General features: G+C 40.3%; 1 protein-coding gene across 1 annotated transcript in view; it reads left to right on the top strand.

Annotated features, from left to right (window-relative positions):
- The first annotated feature begins 6 nt into the window (after positions 1 to 6).
- Positions 7 to 8,949, top strand: part of ANKIB1 (ankyrin repeat and IBR domain containing 1) — a 120,676-nt gene continuing 111,733 nt past the window's right edge. Inside the window, exon 1 of the mRNA XM_005876095.2 lies at positions 7 to 32. The gene's annotated coding sequence lies outside the window, so the exon portion shown is untranslated. The remainder of the gene's footprint in view (positions 33 to 8,949) is intronic.

The raw sequence follows: 8,949 nt of genomic DNA, 5'->3' as shown, positions 1-8,949 counted from the left end.
GCCGACCCTCACCCTCGGCCCGGGAAATAACCGTAAGTCTCCGCTTCGTCGTACGGGTCTGTTTGAGGCTCACGCAACCCATTGGGGGCTCCTGGTTCCGCGCTGTCCGGTTCACGCCCTCCCCGGCTTCCAACGAACGTGCCTGCCTCCCTGCTCTCGCGGAGGGCTGCCCGCCCGTCGCCGCTCCTCCGTCGGCCCCGCGGCGCTCTTCTCCCGGTGAATGAGCCAGCCTCCGCGGCGCGTCCCATCCTCCCCGTTCTGGATGCCCCTCCTGGTCCCTGTCCTCAAAGGATCGGTGTCCCCCCTCTTTTCCTTCCTGCACCCCAGTCTTCACGGCCTCCCCCGCCCATCCTTTGAGACGTGGAAAGGCTGCGGGTCTTCGCGGGCCGGAGTCTCGGGCGGAGGGATGGAAGTGCGGTGCAGGGAGGGCTGCGATGGGTGGGGATCGGTGCAGATGGCTCGTGTGACTTTCATTTTTGGAGCTTTTGCCACCAAAACAAAAGAATGGGCCCCTTTCCTGGACCCTCCTTCCTCTCCCTTCCTCTAAGCCGTGTGCTCCCCGTGGCTGCTTTGAGTTCGGGAAATTGGAACGAGAGCCGTAATGAACCATCCCCCGAGGAGGTTTGGAGAATTAGTCTCGCAAGCTCCGTTCCCGCGGAATGGAATATTGAACAACCTTGTATTGAAATAAAGACCCCGTCCACAAGGGCTTTAAGAGTAAATCTGATAAATGGATGTGAAAACGAAAGTCTGATGTTTCAAATGTGTTTTGGAATTTAGTTCTTAATTTACAAAGTGTATGAATGATGTGAAAATCGATTGGAAGGTTTTGTTTCCTTAGTGGTAAAAAAACAAAAATCCCACTGAAGTGATTTTTAAGGATTTGTATCAGATTATATTTGGTAAGATATTATTTTACATCTTTAATTCCAGAGAGGCCCTTTTTAAAATTTTTACTCGTTTGGATCAACCACCTACAGATGTTACACACCTTGGTGCTATGACCTCCCTGCTTCTTAGTTAAAAAAAAAAAATAACTGTATTTCCAGATTTTGGACTAGGCATTTTTTCTCATTAAAATTTGATTGGCTTTTTAAATTGCCACTGCAGAAATTAGATTTTAAAATAATTTTAATGCTGTCAGTGACTGGACAATAGCTCTTACATGCCTTCATGCATTTGATACTTTTCAAGGCACCATTGGAAGCAAATGATAATTTAAGAATAATTTTACTCTGTGTTGCAGATTTTTTGTTATTCTGTAAACTTCTGTAACATTGCCTGTTAGCATTGTTTCTTGTTTGTTTCTGAAAACATTGTCATTTTGTTAAAGGAAGATGTGTCTAATGATGATTTTTTTGTTTCTCTTCAAAACCTTCATGCAGTTGATTTGGGACTGTTATTTGATTTGTAACTTGAGACTGTTCACAGATTTTAGTTTGAAGTAGGCTCAGGAGATGCAGCTCCAGCTGTCTCTCTGGAAATGTACTTTACTGACCCGGTTCAGGACCCGAGCGCTGTATGAAGCTGAGTGTATTATTAAGTGTGCCCTTCATAAAGTCCGTCAGTTTCCAAACAAGAAGAGTGTGGTGCTGCCCTGGTCCGTGTGGCTCCGTTGGTTGAAGCGTTGTCCAGTGTGCCGAAGGGTCGCAGGCATCAGGTCAGGGCGCATACACACGTTGAAAAATAAAAGAGTGGTGCTGTAGTGAGGTGGTAGACAGTAACTTGGAAAGGTCTTTTTTAAAAAAAGCCTATTGAGCCCTATTATTCTTGGACGAAAGGTACGGAAGATAGGACTGTATTTTCATATTACACTTTTTTCCTTGCCCACTGCACTGAGAACTTTTGAGTCTTCAATACCAAGGGTTTCCAAAACCTTGAGTAGACTGTGCCTAAGTGTGGGCTCTAACAGGTGACTGCTGAGACATGGGAGAGTTTTGTTAGATACTCTTTTATACTTCTTTAGTACTGCCCACTTTTGGAATAATTGATTTTCTTTTCTGGTGTGTGCACTTGAACTTGTGAAATATGTGTGTTTACAACTTAGTTGTAGTTAAAAGTTTAAGCTAATTTTCATGTATATATAGATGGAAGAGCTATGAATTAAACTTATCTGATTCTCCTTGACTGAAAGTTAGAAAAGATTTCTCAATGCTTTGGGTACATTTTCCATCTTTCAGGATGTGCACAACATTTTTTTTTTTAGATGAAATTTAAAAATACTCTCTAATATTAGACTTTTTATGTGACACATTTGCCAAAACAGATTTGAGAGTGGCTCAGTTATTATTAAAAAGACCAGTCTGAGGTGAATTTTTATGCATGGTTCTGAAAATGCTTAGGTATTTTATTTTCTTTCTCAAAGTGACTTGCTTAGGGCATAGTAATTTTTGTACTGTTTATTTTTCAGACAACCTCAGACTACCTCTTTTTTTCCCCTTTCCAGATAACTTCATACTCACTTCATTTCAGTAAACCTTTATTGAATACCTACTGTGTGTGCCAGGCACTGTGTTAGATCCTGGGACTACAAGGATAAATAGGTTCAGATTGCTTTCCTCACTGAATTTGCCAAATTTAGATATTTAACTATGAGTCTATCCACCTGCCTTTACAGATTTCTCTAATAGGTTTTTAAGTCACTTGACTGTATTTTCAGGGTTGTTTCACATCCTTGCTATAATAAACACAATTGCCTGGCGAGTGTGGCTCAATGGTTGAGCATTGATCTATGAACCAGGAGGTCACTGTTAGATTCCCAGTGAGGGCACAGGTTGTGAGCTCCATGCCCAGTAGGGAGTGTGCACGAGGCAGCTGATGGATGATTCTCTCTCATCATTGGTGTTTTTATCTTTCTTCCTCTCCCTCTCTAACATCAGTAAAAGTATATTTTTTTTTAAAAAGAAGAAACACAATAAATACTATTATGTGCTTAATTCTTGCTAGCCACCATGCTAAGTCCTTTATATACATTATCTCATTTCATTCTTAGAACAGTTCTAAGAAGTATATTTATCTCCATTTAAAAACTGTACCAAAAAACCCCAAGCCATACAGATTCTGGTTAACAGTAATGCTAAATTTTGTTTTATTTATAATATGCTAGAAAAGATTTGACCTTACAGTTTCTCCTTATGGGGAAGAAGTTGTAATATAGTTATAACAGTTTTTAAGTTCCCTAATAATGCTTTAAATTGAGTAATTCTACTTTTATGAGATATTGGTAACTTTTTTTTTCTAAAGCAGATGAATTGTTATCAAAATGTAATTTTCAGTTGTTTAAGCCTTTGAAAAGTTACTTCTGAAGTTTATTATGGTTAACCATAACCAGTCTTCAGGCATACATAACTCCTTTTTTCTAATTCAGCAAGGAGATCCAGGGTCTATAACATGTATTAAAAAAAAATGTGTGTGTTCTTTAGGAAGGACAGAGTATTGAGGTATATGAAGTCTATTTAGCTGTAATTTTTTTTTTTTTAGTTTAATTTTGACATCTATCTAAATGCCTTGGAGAGTTTCTGTTTCTGTAATGAAAATATATTCTTTCACATTTATAAATGATCATACTCATCTATTAAGATAATGCTTTATTAGCAATTTCATATGTTTCATTTTAATAATTTTTCAGACCCTCTCACATTTTTTAAGGATGGTCTTCCACTGTCAACTCTTTTCACCAAAAGCCCCATATGTATTCTAAAATTGTTATTTTTTTTTATTTTTTTTACCCAAAACTCAACAGTTTGCCATTCTTTAGGCTAAGACCTTTTGTTACTGGTTACACACTCTTCTGTTTTAGGACTGTAGGGCAAATAATTATTCCTCCTCTAAGTTTCTAAGAAAGGTAATCCTTGATATTTTTCTATGCTCAGTCTGATATACATATTTTAATTTGACATAGGCAGTTTCTCCCTCCCATTGTAGCAGAGTCCTTGATAACCAGATCACTGTATTTTTCTGATTGGAACAATGTTGTGTGTAGAATTACTGTTCAAAGACAGAACAATGATTAAATTATAATGTGTTAGGTGCTGAGACCACAAAGATGAATAAGTCAAGATTCCTTTCCTCATTGAACTGTAAAATTGCTGTTTAAAGTCCATGAAGAGAAAACATTGAGATGCTCTTCTATAAATAGACATAAAAACATTGCCCTCCTTATTAATGTATCGCCTCAGATACATAAAGGAAGGTACGTAAATAAACATATTAAACAGGGTTTTCACTCTGTCATGGCCTCAGACAATAATGATTATTGTTTGTTCTAGCACTAGATATTCTATATTACATCTTTATTTCACATTTTATTATTTTGAAATAATTTCAAACTTTCAGAAAAGATTCCAAAACAGTACAAAGTACTCCTTCACTCAGATTCTACCATTGTTAATTTTTTTACTGCATTTGTTCCATCACCTGCTCTCTCTCTCTCTTGCTCTTCTCTTTGTCTCCATATGTATATTACATACGTGTGTAAATACATACCCATTATCATATTTTTTTCTGAATCTTTTAGAGCAAGCTGCAAACATGTTCATTCCATCACCCATAATCTCTACAGTGCCTATATCTCAGAAACAAGGTAATCTTATATAGGCAGCATTTAACTCTCCAAATTAGAAAATGAGCATTGGTCCAACACTACTATCTAATCCAATTCATAATTCATGACTATCCCAACAATATCTCTTTCTTTTCTGGTCCAGGATCCTTCTCAGGAATACTGGTATATGTTGTATTTAGTTATATCTCTTCAGACTTCTTCAGCTGCTTTTTTCCTTGAAAGTTTGAGAAAGTACAGGCCCTACATTTTGTAGGATAACCCTCAATCTAGGTCCATGTGATATTTCCTCATGACTTCAATCAGGTCCTGCATTCCTGGTATGAATACCACAGAAATGGGGTTGTGCCCTTTTCAGTGCATCTAATACAGAGGCATACTGTGTCAAACCATACCACTACTGGTGATTAATACCTTGGTCATGTGGTGTACTTTCATATTTGATCAGTATTTGTGGAGAGGTAGTCCAAAATTATGCTATCATCCTTTTCTCATCAAACTTATGCTTACTAGCCTTAGTGGGAGTGTCAGTGATGACTCCTACCCTAATTCACCACTTTTATGATAATTTCCAAATGATAATTCTCTATTTATATTATTCCTTTTACATGTATTGGTATTTTTTTGGTAAGGTAGAACTTTCCTTTCTCCCATTTACGTATTTATTTGTTTATTAAATCAGCAAGGACTCATGGTTTTCAATTTTATTTAGTGTGTTGTGATTTATTACTGTTATTATTTATTTTGCTGTTTACATTGTCCCTGATTTAGTCACTGGAAACCTCTGCAAGCTGGCACCTATGCCTGTTTATCATGTGCCCATCTCATTCATTGTGCATTTCTGGCAGAACATGCTGTTCCTGGTTCATCTTGTACTTTGTCTGGTCTAGTCCTGGAATCAGCCATTTTTCCAAGGAGCCCTGTTTGATTGTTGTTGTTGTTTATCTTTGTAAAAGATGGTATTTAAAAACAAAGATTAGGGGCTTAGTGTGCTCATTGCTACAGAGGTGTCATTCCTTGTGCAGGAGTGGGGAACCTTTTTTCTGCCAAGGGCCATTTGGATATTTATAACATCATTCTTGGGCCATAGAAAATTATCAACTTTAAAATTAGCCTGCTATATTTGGTCAAACATTTAATTAACTCACCCCCAATGCCTTGGCAGGATCAGACCAAATGATTTCATGGGCCAGGCGTTCCCCACCCCAGCCTATAGGAAGTAGGAAATGTATGAGTATGTGTATGTATGTGTGTGTGTGTGTGTATATATATATATATATATATATATATATACACACTCTCACATACATTCATAATTATTCCTATGCCTGTACATATTATAAAACTGTAAGTTATGTTTCTATACTTCCAATTCCAGTCCAGTTCCCCAGGCTTCTTTCTAGTCCACCTCCTTTCCATATTTATAAATGCCTTCTCTGGCAGTAAGAAATGTGGCTTCACATTAAGCTCAATATGGTTTTACTTACTCGCTCATTGTGTTATCATTCTCCCTGCCATGTAGACCACCCTGTATCTTCCTCTCCTGCCCTGCATAATTGACTGCTGGGTTTGCTGGCTATGTCTCTTTGTGGGTCCACAACTCCTTGCAACTCCCTATCCCCACTCAGCATCCCATTATTCTTGGCTGTGGGCCAGTTGGCTCAGACCTCTGCTGGCCTTCCTAACTTGCCCTCAGTGTCCTGCATCTTCAGCCAGCATGCTGACTATTTTGCATGGCTCAGTATTTCATGAGTTAATTTTTAATTATATTACCAAGGATTTATAAACATGCATATATATGATGAAATATATACATAACTTCCCCAGACACAAATGATAGCACACTATAGTAAATGTTCTACATTTTGGTTTTTAACAACTATATTGTATTTCATTGTGTGCATGCACATATGTGTGTATACATCCCGACAGACACAGACACATACACACAAACCCTCCTGACCTGTAGTAGATTGAGTAATGACCTTAAATTCCTCCCATCCTGGTGTGCAGTCCCCTTTGCAATGTGATTTTGCTGCTTCTCCTAGATAGAGGTGGAATCTATTTCTCCATTTCCTGAGTCTTGGCTGGCCTTGTGATTTGCTTTGACCAATAAATATGGTGGAAATGATATATATGAGTTCTGGAGCTTGGTCCTTAAAAGGCCTTCAAGGAATGCTCTCCTGCAACTGCCATGTAAAGAAGCTGGTCTGGCCTGTAAGAGGACAAGGTCTTTTGGAAGAGAACCAAGTATGCCTCTGTTGACAGTTAGTGTCAACTAGCAGACATGAAAGTGGGCTGTCTTGGACCTACTCACTCAGCTGATCCTTTAGCTCAATGTACCTGCAGAGGAACCAGAGGTGAAAGCAGCAAAGAAACCATCCAACCAACCTACAGAATTTTGAGAAATAATATTGTTTTGAGGCACTAAGTTTGGGGTCGTTTGTTCTGTAGCAGTAGATATCTGAAAGCATATCTGTTCATTTTGGACATTTGGTTGTCTCTAGTCTTTTACTGTGAACAAGATTGCAGCGAATATCTATATATATAAAAGCATAATATGCAAATCGACCAGGTGGCAGAACGACCAGTCAGCTGTGACGTGCACTGACCACCAGGGCGCAGATGCTCAATGCAGGAGCTGCCCCCAGCCTGATTGGGGCCTGCTGGCCAACCTTTCGGTCCCTCCCCCTGGCTGGCAGGCTCCAGTCGCCCAATAGGCAATGGGAAACCGGGGGGAGGGGGGAGGGCGGTGGCACATCTGCCAGGGCCCCAGTCCTCTGCCAGTCGCCCCACATAGAGCGACCAGTGGCGAGGGGGGGATGGGGCCGGCAAGTGGGTAGGAACAGCCAACCTCTTGGTCCCTCCCCCTGGCTGGCAGGCTCCAATCGCCTTATGGGGTACCAGGAACCGAGGGTGGGTGGTGGCTGATGCTAGCGGTGCTGGGGTGCCGCTAGCCCCACCAGTCGCTCCACACACAGAGGGCAACTGTGGCCGCAGCAGCAGGGGGCGGGGCTGGCTGCCGGCAGCTGGGGAAGATCAGCCCTAATAGCAGGCCAGGCCTAGGGACCCTACCCATACACGAGTTTTGTGCGCCGGGCCTCTAGTCTTGTATATAATATATATTGTTTTAATTTTAATAATGCCAGATTATTTTTCAGAGATGTTGATACAATTATTATTGCTATCATTAATATCTGAGAGTAACTTTCCCTTATAAACTGATGTTATCTGATGCTTTTCTTTGACAATAAAATATGTATAAAATTTGTTTCTTATTAATTCTGCATTTTCCTAACTACTTGTAAAGCTGATCATCTTTTGATGTACTTGTTGGTCCTTTTGGTTCTTCAATTCTCTGAATTGCTTATTCATATCTTTACTCATTTTTTTTTATTGGAGTTTTTTTCCTTATCAGTTTTTGGTTTTCTTTCATATATAATGGATATAATCCTTTAGCTTTGTTTGCAAATATGTTATTTGTCTTTTGTTTTTGTCTTAGTTTATGGTATTATATACCATACTTTTTTTGTATTTCATATAATCATTAATGTCTATCTTTTTCTGTATGACTTTGATGAGAATATATCTCTCCTATTCTAGGTTTTACTAACTTTTTCCTAACTTTTCTTCCAACTTTGTGTTATCTTTCCTATCAATTAGGAAATGATTTTTAAAGTGTGGTATTAACAAATTAGGTGGGAAGATGGCGGCATAGGTAAACACTTGAACTAGCTGCCTCGCACAACCACATCAAAACTACAACTAAAAGACAAAATGGATATCATCCAGAACCACGGGAAGGCTGGCTGAGTGGAAGTCCGACAACTAGAGGGAAAGAGAAAAGCACATCTAGACTGGTAGGAGGTGCAGAGGTGCAGAGGAGCGGAGGTATGGAGGCACGCGAAATGGGCTGGCAACTGGGTACACTGTGGTCTTTTTCAATTGGGAGTTTGTATCTCCCTCCCGATTGAACTGAATTCCAGTTCTGGGCAAGACTCTAGGGACCCAGACTCATACGGGGAGAAACTGGACTGTCTGGCATCGGGCCAGAACATGAGGGCAACTTTCTCTCAGAGGTGCTTGCAGCATTAATTGTTCCTGCACCAGGCTGCGGGACACAGAGACCCAGGGACCTATCGGGCAGGGCTGATGGGCAACCATTGTTGTTTGCACCACCCCGTGATTCCCTGAGACCCCGCCCCACCCAAGCTGTGCTCAGAGGCTTTTGCATATGAATGGCCTGGCCCTTTGCAATCTAAAACCTAACAAACTGCAACTGGGTCAAAGAACCCCAGAGCTTCCAAAAGAAGGCCTAAGGCTCGTCAGCAGCCTGCATTGCTTCACAGCTGCACCTCATCTGGGCACCTCCAAACCCCAAACAAAGA

The sequence above is a fragment of the Myotis brandtii genome, unplaced genomic scaffold (genome assembly GCF_000412655.1).
Source record: "Myotis brandtii unplaced genomic scaffold, ASM41265v1 scaffold48, whole genome shotgun sequence".
In the NCBI taxonomy this organism is placed as follows: Eukaryota; Metazoa; Chordata; class Mammalia; order Chiroptera; family Vespertilionidae; genus Myotis; species Myotis brandtii.
The sequence above is the reverse complement of the archived record's forward strand: the minus strand, read 5'-3'. Positions and strand labels throughout refer to the sequence as shown.